Consider the following 15,389-nt stretch of genomic DNA (forward strand, 5'->3'; position numbering starts at 1 on the left):
TATAGCGGAGGCTAACTGCCCAACTGACAACTATGCTAACTTATAAACTAAACACTTACATACTTAATTACCTAATACTAAGTACTTAAACACTAAGTAGTAAGCGATCCATTGAGATTCCCAAGATATGGTTTCTTCTCTTATTGCAGGGGCATACTGCCCACCTTAAAACTAAGCTCAAGCTAACTTAAAAACTAGATACTTTAGCGATCCATTGAGATTCCTAAGATATGGTTTCTTCTCATATTGCTGGGGCATACTGCCCAACTTAAAACTAAGCTTAACCAAACTTATAAACTAGATACTTTAGCGATCCATTGAGATTCCTAAGATATGGTTTTTTCTCATATTGCAGGGGTATACTGCCCAACTTAAAACTAACCTTAACCTAACTTATAAACTAGATACTTTAGCGATCCATTGTGATTCCTAAGATATGGTTTCTTCTGATATGGAAGGGGCACACTGCCCAACTTAAAACTAAGCTTAACCTAACTTATAAACTAGATACTTTAGCGATCCATTGAGATTCCTAAGATATGGTTTCTTCTCTTATTACAGGGGCATACAGCACAACATAAAACTAAGCTAACCTAACTTACAAACTAGATACATTAGCCATCCATTAAATTCCTAAGATATGGCTTCTTCTTATATGGCAGGGGCACACTTGCCCAACATTCAACTAAGCTAACCTAACTTACAAACTAGATACATTATCCATCCATTGAAATTCCTAAGATATAGTTTCTTCTTATATGGCAGGAGCATACTGCCCAACTTACAACTAAGCTTAAAATAACTTATAAACTAGATACTTTAACGATCCATTGAAATTCGTAATATATGGTTTCTTCTGGTATGGAAGGGGCTTACTGCCCAACTTAAAACTAAGCTTAACCTAACTTATAAACTAGATACTTTAGCGATCCATTGAGATTCCTAAGATATGGTTTCTTCTGATATGGATGGGGCATACTGCCCAACATACAACTAAGATTACCCTAACTTATAAACTAGATACTTTAGCGATCCATTGAGATTCTTAAGATATGGTTACTTCTCTTATTGCTGTGGCATACAGCCCAACTTAAAATTAGGCTTAACCTAACTTATAAACTAGATCCTTTAGCGATCCATTGGGATTCCTGAGATATAGTTTCTTCTCTTATTGCAGAGACATACTGCACACCTTAAAACTAAGCTTAAAATAACTTATAAACTAGTAAATCTAGCTATCCATTGAGATTCCTAAGATATGGTTTCTTCTGATATGGAAGGGGCACACTGCCCAACTTAAAACTAAGCTTAACCTAACTTATAAACTAGATCCTTTAGCGATCCATTGAAATTCCTAATATATGGTTTCTTCTGATATGGAAGGGGCATACTGCCCAACTTACAAACTAAGCTAACCTAACTTACAAACTAGATACATTAGCCATCCATTAAATTCCTAAGATATGGCTTCTTCTTATATGGCAGGGGCACACTTGCCCAACATTCAACTAAGCTAACCTAACTTACAAACTAGATACATTATCCATCCATTGAAATTCCTAAGATATAGTTTCTTCTTATATGGCAGGAGCATACTGCCCAACTTACAACTAAGCTTAAAATAACTTATAAACTAGATACTTTAACGATCCATTGAAATTCGTAATATATGGTTTCTTCTGGTATGGAAGGGGCTTATTGCCCAACTTAAAACTAAGCTTAACCTAACTTATAAACTAGATACTTTAGCGATCCATTGAGATTCCTAAGATATGGTTTCTTCTGATATGGATGGGGCATACTGCCCAACATACAACTAAGATTACCCTAACTTATAAACTAGATACTTTAGCGATCCATTGAGATTCTTAAGATATGGTTACTTCTCTTATTGCTGTGGCATACAGCCCAACTTAAAACTAGGCTTAACCTAACTTATAAACTAGATCCTTTAGCGATCCATTGGGATTCCTGAGATATAGTTTCTTCTCTTATTGCAGAGACATACTGCCCGCCTTAAAACTAAGCATAACCTAACTTATAAACTAGATCCTTTAGCGATCCATTGTGATTCCTGAGATATAGTTTCTTCTCTTATTGCAGAGACATACTGCACACCTTAAAACTAAGCTTAACCTAACTTATAAACTAGTAAATCTAGCTATCCATTGAGATTCCTAAGATATGGTTTCTTCTGATATGGAAGGGGCACACTGCCCAACTTAAAACTAAACTTAACCTAACTTAAAAACTAAATACTTTAGCGATCCAATGAGATTCCTAAGATATGGTTTCTTCACTTATTGCAGGGGAATATAGCCCAACTTACAACTAAGCTTAACCTAACTTATAAACTAAATACTTTAGCCATCCATTAAGATTCCTAAGATATGGTTCCTTCTCTTATTGCAAAGACATACTGCCCAACTTAAAACTAAGCTTAACCTAACTTATAACCTAGAAAATTTAGCTATCCATTGAGATTCCTAAGATATGGTTTCTTCTGATATGGAAGGGGCACACTGCCCAACTTAAAACTAAGCTTAACCAAACTTATAAACTAAATACTTTAGCCATCCAATAAGATTCCTAAGATATGGTTCCTTCTCTTATCGCTGGGGAATACTGCCCAACTTAAAACTAAACTTAAACTTCAAACTTAAGCTATAAGATAAACTAAATACTTAAATACTAAATACATATATACTAAATACCCAAGCGATCCAATGGGATTCCTAAGATACGGTTTCTTCTGATATGGCAGCATACTGCCCAACTTACAACTAAGCTTAACCTAACTTATAAACTAGATACTTTAGCGATCCATTGAGATTCTTAAGATATGGTTTCTTCTCTTATTGCTGTGGCATACAGCCCAACCAACAACTAAGCTTAACCTAACCTATAAACTAGATACTTTAGCTATCCATTGAGATTCCTGAGATATAGTTTCTTCTCTTATTGCAGAGACATACTGCCCAACTTAAAACTAAGCTTAACCTAACTTATAAACTAGATTTTTTAGCGATCCATTGAGATTCCTGAGATATAGTTTCTTCTCTTTTTGCAGAGACATACTGCCCACCTTAAAACTAAGCTTAACCTAACTTATAAACTAAATACTTTAGCGATCCATTCAGATTCCTAAGATATGGTTTCTTCACTTATGGCAGGGGCATACAGCCCAACTTACAACTAAGCTTAACCTAACTTATAAACTAAATACTTTAGCCATCCAATAAGATTCCTAAGATATGGTTCCTTCTCTTATTGCTGGGGAATACTGCCCAACTTAAAACTAAACTTGAACTTCAAACTTAAGCTATAAGATAAACTAAATACTTAAATACTAAATACATATATACTAAATACCCAAGCGATCCATTGGGATTCCTAAGATACGGTTTCTTCTGATATGGCAGGGGCATACTGCCCTTCTAATTACTTAAGACATCCATTGAGATTTTTAAGATATGGTTTCTTCTGATATAGCAGCATACTGCCCAACTTACAACTAAGCTTAACCTAACTTATAAACTAGATACTTTAGCGATCTATTGAGATTCTTACGATATGGTTTCTTCTCTTATTGCTGTGGCATACAGCCCAACTTAAAACTAAGCTTAACCTAACTTATAAACTAGATCCTTTAGCGATCCATTGAGATTCCTGAGATATAGTTTCTTCTCTTATTGCAGAGACATACTACCCACCTTAAAACTAAGCTTAACCTAACTTATAAACTAAATACTTTAGCCATCCAATAAGATTCCTATGATATGGTTTCTTCTGATACGGAAGGGGCACACTGCCCAACTTAAAACTAAGCTTAACCTAACTTATAAACTAAATACTTTAGCGATCCATTGAGATTCCTAAGATATGGTTTCTTCACTTATGGCAGGGGCATACAGCCCAACTTACAACTAACCTTAACCTAACTTATAAACTAAATACTTTAGCCATCCAATAAGATTCCTAAGATATGGTTCCTTCTCTTATCGCTGGGGAATACTGCCCAACTTAAAACTAAACTTAAACTTCAAACTTAAGCTATAAGATAAACTAAATACTTAAATACTAAATACGTATATACTAAATACCCAAGCGATCCATTGGGATTCCTAAGATACGGTTTCTTCTGATATGGCAGGGGCATACTGCCCTTCTAATTACTTAAGACATCCAGTGAGATTCCTAAGATATGGTTTCTTCTGATATAGCAGGGGTATACTGCCCATACAACTATCCTAATTTATAAACTAAATACTTACATAGTTTATATTAAATGCTTAAACAGCTAACTAACTGTTCCGTAATATGACGTATATAATTGTTCTAGAGATCACATATTATTGAAATACACCGCAAACCGATTCAGTTCCTTTTGCCACTCCGTATTACTTCCCGAACACGCTCCACGCCGAATAATATTTTAAGCTCTTTAAAAAAATTTTAACTCTGACGGAGGATATTTAATACCGAATTATTTTAACATTCACGGATTATCAAAATACCCGTATATCTGATTTTATCGTTGCCTAGAAGTTCCGCCAATACTAATATCACCAGTACGTGCTCCGTTTTATTCCCCACAGACATTTCTTAAATTATTTAGTTGCCCAGATATTAGTAGTATGGTACCATACTGTTAAAATATCGTATAACGTATTAGTGAACCCTAGAAAAATTAAGTCTCAAATTTAAGCTAGCAATTATTTTTTTGTTAACATGCAAAGATGTAAAAGGTGCAGAAAGTTTTAGAGGAATAAAAGACTAAAAGTGCATTTCTGGAAATTAACATCAAAATCTGTTCTCTGAGATATTAGTTTGTTATAAGACTATGTTAATGTCATTCTCATGACAGAAACCAAATTTAAGTCTCCATTTTATTATTTGCATTATTTGGAGCAACAATTAAAAATCAAATCGAGGAACTTGCTTGGAGAAAGTTGCATCACTCTTTGAGTAAAGCTGGCCTAAGCCTACTCCTAGATAACGCAATTATCTATTAAAATTGAATCTCACAACACCTGAGCTTCTTCCTTGAATGTAAACTGATATGATGGCCTTTAAATGTGCTTAAAACTGTACCTACTTCTATAACTAATTCTTAAAACTATACCTACTTCTTCTATATCTAATACTTAAAACTACACCTATTTTTAAAACTAATTCTTAAAACTAACTACTTTTATAAATAATTCTTAAAACTATACCTACTTCTATAAGTAATTCTTAAAACTATACCTACTTCTACAACTAATTCTTAAAACTATACCTACTTCTACAACTAATTCTTAAAACTATTCCTATTACTACAACTATATCTTAAAACTACCTGTTTCTATAACTAATTCTTAAAACTACCTACTTTTATAAATAATTCTTATAACTATACCTACTTCTGTATGTAATTCTTAAAACTATACCTACTTCTACGACTAATTCTTAAAACTATACCTATTTCTACAACTATATCTTACAACTACCTACTTCTACAACTAATTCTTAAAACTATACCTATTTCTACAACTAATTCTTAAAACTACCTATTTCTATACCTAATTCTTAAAACTTTTTTTTTTTTTTTTTTTTTTTTTTTTTTTTTTTTTTTTTTTTTTGGCGCATCAACAGCTGAGGTCATTAGCGCCCGGAGCTTTTTCCAGTGCACTGCCGGCCTCCGGACAGTGTTCTCTCGTTACAGACAACACTGTCCATCACCGGACAGTGAGCTGTAAGAAGCTCCTAGGAAGAGAAAATCTAAGGGTCAGCTGCTGGATTCGAACCCGGGACCTCCGCGTGGGAGTCCAGTATGCTAACCTCATAGCTAATCCCTTCCCTCCTAATTCTTAAAACTATACCTCCTTCTATATCTAATACTTAAAACTATACCTATTATTATAACTAATTTTTAAAACTATACCTACTTCTATATCTAATACTTAAAACTACACCTATTTTTAAAACTAATTCTTAAAACTAACTACTTTTATAAATAATTCTTAAAACTATACCTACTTCTATAAGTAATTCTTAAAACTATACCTACTTCTACAACTAATTCTTAAAACTATACCTACTTCTACAACTAATTCTTAAAACTATTCCTATTACTACAACTATATCTTAAAACTACCTGTTTCTATAACTAATTCTTAAAACTACCAACTTTTATAATTAATACTTAAAACTATACCTACTTTTATAAATAATTCTTAAAACTGTACCTACTTCTATATCTAATACTTAAAACTATACCTATTATTATAACTAATTCTTAAAAATATACTTATTTCTACAACTAATTCTTAAAACTACCAACTTTTAAAATTAATACTTAAAACAATACCTACTTTTATAAATAATTCTTAAAACTGTACCTACTTCTATATCTAATACTTAAAACTATACCTATTATTATAACTAATTTTTAAAACTATACCTACTTCTATATCTAATACTTAAAACTACACCTATTTTTAAAACTAATTCTTAAAACTAACTACTTTTATAAATAATTCTTAAAACTATACCTACTTCTATAAGTAATTCTTAAAACTATACCTGCTTCTACAACTAATTCTTAAAACTATACCTACTTCTACAACTAATTCTTAAAACTATTCCTATTTCTACAACTATATCTTAAAACTACCTGTTTCTATAACTAATTCTTAAAACTACCTACTTTTATAAATAATTCTTATAACTATACCTACTTCTGTATGTAATTCTTAAAACTATACCTATTTCTATTATATCTTACAACTACCTATTTTTATAACTAATTCTTAAAACTATACCTACTTCTTTCTATAACTAATTCTTAAAACTATACCTACTTCTATATCTAATACTTAAAACTATATCTACTTTTATAAATAATTCTTAAAACTACCTGTTTTTATAACTAATTCTTATACCTACTATATCTAATTCTTAAAACTATACCTATATCTACAACTAATACTTAATTCATTATCTACTCTAATACTAAACTGCAACTAAAACTAGCCATGTATCAGTTTTTATTGCCACTTATGATAAAGTAAATTCTTAAACTCTGTTTTTTTACATGTTTGAGAATTTGTTAATAAAAGAATATCCTAGTAAATAACCTATTAAATAATTTGTATAGTTTTGATATAGATATCCCAAACGTTCGCGATACTGCACCAGATAATACTTTTATATTCTACAACTTTTAATTAAATTTGGAAAAAAGTTTAATTTAATAGGTTTGAAAAGTGTACTGTCTCTGTTAGCCTACTCCCGGGAGTAGTTGCCCAGGGAGCACCTCGAGGAGGTAGAGATCAGATTTCGCTCCCCAAAAACCTCTAATTACCGAATTTCTTAATAACAATAAGTTATAGGAATAACTTTTCTTATTAATGCAATGTACTAACTGAAAATCTCGATTTTGTTTTTAAACAATGAATTTAATGATGATTGTTTTAGATCAACTTTAGGAAGTAATTAACTTACCCATTTCTCATAAAAATCTTATATTTTCACTTAGTGTATTTTAAATCATCAATATTTACATCTTTCTTTTTATTTATTGCTTAACTCTAAAGTGAATGTTTGTCAGTTTGTCTTTCATATCGTGCGCTTTAAAATTATTTCAAAATTTAATCAATTGTAGTTTGTATCATGTTTCATTTGAATCCTTAATTGATTTTATTTTAAACTATTTGAATTTCTATTAAAAATTTTTAATTTGTAGTTCTTATTGAATATAATAATAAATATTACTTACTTGTTTTTTTTCCAAAATTTACTTAACCCCTGCGTATTCAGTTCAAGGTAGGTAATGACAATCGCCTGTTCGGGGTGACTTGCTTCATAATTTGGATTATTGATTGTTTTAGTGAAGTGGTTAAGAAATGTTCCAAGGTAAAAAGCTATTTCAAGAGTGCAGTTACAAAAAATAAAAATAAATCAATTCTAAATATTAATTTAAATGTACTTAAGTATCTGAAATGAAGTTTATAAATTGCTCAGATTATAAAAAAAAAATTTAAATAATAAAAATTAATTTCAAGTTGAAATGTAAAAATTAATAAAGTGAAATAGAAAAATAATTAAGGAAATACGAATGAATCATTGCTTGTCCAGGCATGCAAGGTTCGTTGGTCGACCACGTGCTAATTCTATTTTTTAGTAAAAAAATATTTAAAATAAACCGAAAATTAATTTTATGTTAAAATGTAAAAATTAATTAAGTGAAATAGAAAAATAATTAAAGAAATAAGAATTATTGCTTGTCCAGGCATGCAAGATTCACTGGTCGACCACGTGCTAATTCAATTCTTTTAATTTTTTACTAAAAAAATATCTAAAACTCCGTAAATTTAATATAGTTGTATCACTTTATTAATTTTAATAAAAATTTGAACTTAATTTAAAAAATAATAAAATCTTACTTACGTGAACAGCGTAGATGTTCACTGGTCGAGAGCCCAATGGCAACTGACTGCAAAAATCCGTTAGTCGCCATATTTGAACTTACATTTTTTTATAAAATCAAATTTAAGTAAAATTCTGATTGCATTTGATAAATAATAAGTTAATTTAGATAAAAAAAATGATTTTCCCACAGTAATAATTGTTTCAAAGTCTTTTTTAAATAATTAATTTGGGACTACTTTATGACGTCACGTATAAAGCACGTGGTCGTGCGGAAGAATACAAAAAGTAGTTCCAATTAAAAATTAATAATATCAATTATTTTCTTTTAAAAAATGTTAAAATTTTAAATGATTAAGTTGAATAAATTGTTAAAAATTTATTTTTTACTAGAAATTATTTTTTAGGGCAAAAATGAGCACCTACACTTCTGACCTTCTTTTGCTAATTCTTGAAAATCTGCTCGATAGATTTTCTTGAAATTTGGAATTTTAATAAAATAATAGGTAATGTTTAATAATAAATTAGTAGTAAAACGTAATATTTTATTTAAATGCTAGTTTACAAGTTAGACCTAGAGCTGAAGATGTACTCCAAAAGTGGTCTCAAAGTAAAATTTCAGAAAATGGTTTTCAATATAATTTATGTAATATTGCCTAAATAAGAAATTCACAAAGTTTGAACAAAATCTTTGAAGCCGATTTTAAGAAAATCCGAAATAACTACTTAACCTATTACCTACCCATATACCTGGCGAATTTCCATTAACCTACGAAATAACTTTATCTTTTAAGTTAATATTTGTATAAAATCTTCATTGCCTACGTTAGCAGTAAGATCTTAATCTTGCATTGAAATTGTTTCATATGTAAGCTTTAAAGTGGAAAACCTAGTTACGTCAATATTCTTTCACAATGAAATTTTAGCTCGTAATTACTGATCATTTACGCTTTATAATTGAATTTGACATCATATTAAAGAATAATTGTTAAGTGTAGGCGGAAACTTTTACCTGTGAGCCATTTTCTATAGAACTCAATTCAGCCTTTACACAATCTTCCTTTTTCCTGCAAGTGCACTCAATCAGTTTCCTTTCTATTGGTTAATATTAATAAAAAAAAACAAATTTAGGTTTTACTTTTGTGGTGTACATGGTTTAAACATGTTATATTAAGCTTAAGAACAGTTAAGATCCTAAATGTGATGTTCAGTTCACTAAGATAGCTCAAAAACCAATACTCAATACATACGTTCAACATTTACTTTTCTGATTCATCAATGTAGCAATTTTAGAGTAAATTAAGATATGTTTAACAATAATGTACCACCTAGAATCCTGAATATTAATATAGCTACAAAGAATTGAGAATCTGAGATCTTATTTTGTCCAAAATACCTTCCAATTATGTGATCTACCATCATTTACAAGAACAGTAAGCAGTCTAATATCTAATAAAGTTTCATAATAGTTACGAATTCTATGTAAATATGTTATTTTTTATTTATAATTGTAAAATTTGGTGGAAAAGAGGTTGGTAGTTCTACCGCTCAATTCTGGTTCATCTTTTTACCAAAAATAGCTACAATTACACGGTTCATCATCAAACAAATCAATCTAAGCCTAAAAACAAAGATGAATTTGTGAATTATATTTGTAACAACAGTAAAAAAAAAGCTAATATTGTTCTAACGTTGAATTGTTTTATAAGCATTTCTTTTTACATATTCGTATTTAAAGACAAATTGTAAGCATTACCAAAATCTTCTTATTGTATGTTCTAAAGGGCAACATATTTAAATACAAATCGAGAATTTTAAATAAATATAGATTTTTTTAATTCTATGTATGAGGTATGTCTCTACAATCAATTCTTTAAACGTTTTCAATAAAAATGAATGTACTATTTGATAAAATACTTAAATTTAATAAAATCTGGAGTAACTACAGTATGGAGTCATCTCCATAAATGTTTTATTAAACCTGAAAAATGAATTCTAGAAGATCCAAATGTTCTGAATCACACACAGTTTACAATATTTTACCACCTTGTTTATTTAAAGATGTTTTAGGGGCAACTAAAGCTTTAATAAAACTCCTGAGTTATCAAGAAGATTTGCAATAATGATGGAAGTAATGAAAAATAAATAAGTAAATAGGATAAAATAGAACTGGGAACACCTAACTAGAGTATATAATCCCTCCTGTAACTTGTCGCGCACCCAGAAAAAATGAATGAAATAGTAAATACAACTGTCGAAGCAGGGATCGCTTCAGGGTATAAGGAGAAATGTATTGTAAGAGCAAGAAAAGGCACTTGTCACGGTCTTTACAGTCAAATGAATTATAATATTAATTACCTGAATACAAATTTGAAATTAAAAGATATCAGTATTGTAATGATGTGTAGGGGAATTTGAATTGTAAGACATTACCAAAAATTGTAAATAAAATTATCAATCTTGAAATATTTCGAAGTGATTTTGATTCGCTGTTAAAGTGTAACCCGCCAGATTTAAATGTAAATATAAAATAAAGAAATATTTGGAATGAGATCAAATTAAAGTTTCTATTTATTTATGGAGTGGTAATTTACATTTTATCATAATTTTAACAAAAAATTATTACGAATAAACTGGCCAGCGTAAGGGTCTGACATCTAATAAATTCTAAAAAATATTAATAAAAAATTAATGCAATAAAATTACTTAAATGATAACAATTGTTATAATAATTCCATTAAACACATGCTTTTTCGAATGTTTCTAAATGACGGGCGGAAGAATGAATGAAATATTGGGTACTTGCTGATTTGTGTATCTTTTGTCCTTTAATCAACCCATATACTTAACTTTTTGAACTTAAGTTTATCCTAAAAGATAATAATGAAATCTTGAAGGCGACAAAGCCCTTCAATTAACTGATCAATTAATTTTGTGATTTACGAATCTAAACAATTGAACTTTATAGAATATTATAGGAACTTTAATTATTTGAATATTTTATAACTACATACCCTGTTTGAATTCACTCTTGAATAATCATTACCACCTTTAGCATTAGTTGAGTCTCGCGTCTTGAGTCAATAAACTATAGACAGGACCCACACCTTCAAAATTATCGATAGATTTTAATTAAAGTTCTTAAATTAATAGTCTTGCAAAATCATTTTTAATTATAAAAACAATTTCTTACCGCTATAAATCTATGTGATCTGTTGTTACCTCCACCTTACGAATAGTAAGTTCTATGTAAAAATTTATATTATACTTATTTTCAAAAGCAAAAACGTTCTTTTCACAAACTAAGAGCAGGTTTGTTAAAATCTAAAGATCTAATAAGGGCGGCGGATTTCCCTCTAGCCTACACGTCCAATAATCAACAAAAACAATGGAATACAAACAACTACATGCCATTGACGCAATTAATATAATAATAATTGCGTCAATGGCATGTAGTTGTATAATAAACAACAATAATATAATATTATTATAAAACAAACCTTATTTCAAGACAACTAATTTTAGGGATTGCCTTCTTACACATTTTTAAAAAATCGCCAAGGAAAATAGAGGTTGGTTGTAATATTAACATTTCTTCTGAAAAATTCAAGCAAAATGTGCAGCACTATCACTTTCTTCTATGTTTTTGTACTTCATAATTCATATGTGTCTTAAAAAATAAGAAGCTACACTTACAGATGAAGCATAATCATTTATTCCTGGACCAAGATCAAGCATCAATATTCAGTAGTATAGAACTGGAAAAAGGACGTTACCGAATAAGTACTATTAATAAGAAATAAAAATTACCAATTAGTTAGGTCTAGTTTTTTAAAAAATTATTAAGAAATTAAATGTTCTGTGATAAATGTTGGGTTACAAATAAATATTTATGGATTAAAAAACTTATTTTTTTATTTTATCCACTGAAATGATTATTAAAATATACTTACGACTTCTTATCATAACATCGAACACATGGTTTCAGAGAAAGAACACATTTTATTTGTTGGTGTCACTTTAAAGTAGACTTAATGCCCTCCATTTGACAGGTAACACAGGCCTGGTAAAAAACAGTTACTTTTTAACAGAGAAATAGGACAATCAAACAACCAGTTTACAAATGTGGATGGGACAGTTTTATAAGAGTTGATCGTCAACAAGTTCACGAAAAAGCGTAACGTTGAAAAACACCTAACTTTAATAATTATTTTCACTTTTTCTATAAAAGATAAAAATTCCCAATTTTGTTTATAATATACGGCAAATTCTGGAAAGTCAACTATATTGTTAGAGTACCTACATGAAAACTAGCGGTGTCTCCTTAATCAAAATTGGTATGTTTTCACTGCATTAGAAACCAGTTGAAACTCTTAAAGAAACTGAACTAATAGATAAAAATCAATTAACCATCAACCAAGAAATGGGTTTACATTAAGCAAATTAAGGCAGTAAAAACCAGCAAAGAATCATGAGAATATTACCATCCGCAGAAAACGTTATAATAACTTAGAAACATCTCAAATGGAGCAAAATGTGATTTATGATTCAAATTCTTGCTTTAGACCAAGATCTTGTAAAAAGCTATTTATAAGGGCTTTATTGAATAGTATTTAGAGATGAACTCTTAAAAAAGAATATATGGGCGAATTAATTTTCATGCTTTTGGAAGAATGTTATTCTTAGAGTTGGAACAAATTCTTGTGGTGCTGCTTGAAACTAATCTTTTCGGAAACACATTTCTTTTAATAATAATTTTTAGTACCTTAAACGATAGGCGTCAGTACATCAATTTTTTTTCTGTTTGTTAAATAATTCAGAACTATTAATTCAAATCACAATAATTAATGTAAACAACGAATATAACCTCTGCACGATGTTACCAACTAGTGATGGGCTATTAGAGCGGACTCGTTCCAGCGGAACGAGTCCGATGGTGGAACGAGTTGATTCAAATCCCTATTTTAAAAAAAAGTGATTCCGCCCAGCCCCAAAAAATTGAGGCAAATTAAAATGAAAATAATTAATACTGTAGTCGTTTACACTAAAATAAAACTGACTTAAGGCTACTATGAAGAAGTTCACTGACACATTCCAACTTGTAAGAGGAATCCACACCAAAATACAAAACCTGGCGAGCTTAAATACTGATGCTTGAAGAATAAAATAAGTTCGAAGGTTTTTTTAGAATATCAATTCTAAAATAATATTCATTTTATTATTTTGTTAATTTCTAAACAAAAGTAGGGGTCGATCTAAGACAGGGAGTCGAAGGAAAAATAATTTCGTACCCAATATAGCGAACCTTGCAAAGAAACACCAGGCACACCCATCTCATTAATTAAAAAGCAATGCTGTAGTTACTTTACTTATTATTTAATATTTTATTTTACATATAGAAAATACTGTGTGCTTAATCTTTAACTTAGCGGCTGGACGCTCTTTCTTTTATCTTCATTGGCGAAAGTTAAATCGTGTACATGTTAATCAAAGTAATACTGAGCTAAAAAATAGTATTACCTAACTGGATTACTTACTGCTGTATCCCTCCCACTCTATCACCTACTTCACAAACATTCAATCGATTGGAAATGGGTTGTAGTTTAATATTCGTTTTATTTGAAAACAAAAAACATTATAACGCTTTCTCAAGATGTTTTTAATTTTTAAAAATTTGTTTTTGTCCATTACTCTTATAATATGCGAAGAATTTCGAATAAAATATAATATACAAACACAGAATGATCTAAAGTGCAGGTGGAGTCAGTCGTCGTTGTCATGGTGATGGAACCGTTTAACGACTCCGGCCCAACACCAGCAATTTCATTGGTTAAATCCACTGGAATTGGTGGAGTCAAATCCGGAGTGATTTAAATCCTTTTGAAACCGGACTCGTTCCATTTTTTCGTTCACTGAATCTAGCCAATAGAAAATGCTGGAGCTGGAACCATTTTGTAAAACTAATGAAAATATGCTATTATCCATTTTTTTTTTCTGGATTTCTGTATACAAAATTTATTGCTCCTAAAGTATTATGTACTTCAGCCTCGAAAAATGCAAAGTTAAAAGTTGAGAATTAGGAATTTCCAGTAAAACTAACAGCAATAGCCTATTTTTCTGAATCTCTGCATCCAAAACATGCCGACCAAATGTGTATTATGTATGATTGGCATTAATACAATGTTAGAATTCGAAAATAAGAAAATTCCAGTAAATCTAAGGAAGATTTGATATTTTTCTCTTTTACTTGAATATCTGTATCCAGAACTAACCGACCTAATGTCTATAATGTCACCAGGCACAAAAATACAGAGTTAGGAAAAGAAAAGCAAAACAATTGAAGATTTTCTATTTGTCCCTTTTTTCTGAATTTCAACATCCAAAACGTTCCTACCTAATAAGTATAATATACACCTGGCACAAAAGTACAATGTTAGAAACAAATATAAAAGAATTTCCAGTGAAACCAGTGAAGATCTCGCATTTTTCTCAATTCCTATATCCTTACATAGTCAATATAATATTTGTAAAGTACGTCTGGCTTGGAAATCCAAAGCTAGAAAAAGAAATGGAGAAATTTCCAGTAAAAATTTTGAAGGCTTTCCATTTTCCGAATCTCTATATCCAAAACTGTATCATGTACTTCAACCTTCAAAATGCAATGTTAAAAGTAGAAAATAAGAAATTTCCAGTAAAACCAATAGAGATTTCCTATTCTTCCTTTTTTTTTTTCTTAGCTATAAGCTATAATTTTAGAAATAAAAGTTTAACATGTAATAATAATATTAACAACAAGGTAAATAAGCACATCATTACTTACCTCCAAACAATAGCATGCCTTTCAAATTCATTTATCTGCCCCTGAATTACATATTCATGCAAAAACAGAGCAAAATTTTCATTTTGAGATCAAAAAAGCGACTTAGAATACAAGGGATATCTCCAACCTAACCATATCTAACACTTTCGACTAATAT

General features: G+C 29.9%; 1 long non-coding RNA gene across 12 annotated transcripts; it reads right to left on the reverse strand.

Moving 5' to 3' along the window:
• Window positions 1–7,601: 7,601 nt before the first annotated feature.
• LOC141447966 (uncharacterized) lies at window positions 7,602–13,314 on the reverse strand. Of its 12 annotated transcripts, none has more exons than XR_012454725.1 (7): window positions 13,178–13,314; window positions 12,366–12,475; window positions 12,109–12,170; window positions 11,913–12,009; window positions 11,427–11,773; window positions 8,434–10,033; window positions 7,602–7,907 (listed from the first exon to the last, which is right to left on the reverse strand). It is a non-coding gene; the product is annotated as an uncharacterized lncRNA (long non-coding RNA). The 12 variants fall into 12 exon arrangements; XR_012454730.1 differs by lacking the exon at window positions 7,602–7,907 and having other exon boundaries at window positions 8,945–9,479; window positions 11,427–11,519; window positions 11,606–11,773; XR_012454729.1 differs by lacking the exon at window positions 7,602–7,907 and having other exon boundaries at window positions 8,945–10,033; window positions 11,427–11,519; window positions 11,606–11,773.
• Window positions 13,315–15,389: the final 2,075 nt, after the last annotated feature.

This window comes from Rhodnius prolixus, unplaced genomic scaffold (genome assembly GCF_049639745.1).
Source record: "Rhodnius prolixus isolate KJV_2025 unplaced genomic scaffold, Rpr scaffold_13, whole genome shotgun sequence".
Taxonomy (NCBI): Eukaryota; Metazoa; Arthropoda; class Insecta; order Hemiptera; family Reduviidae; genus Rhodnius; species Rhodnius prolixus.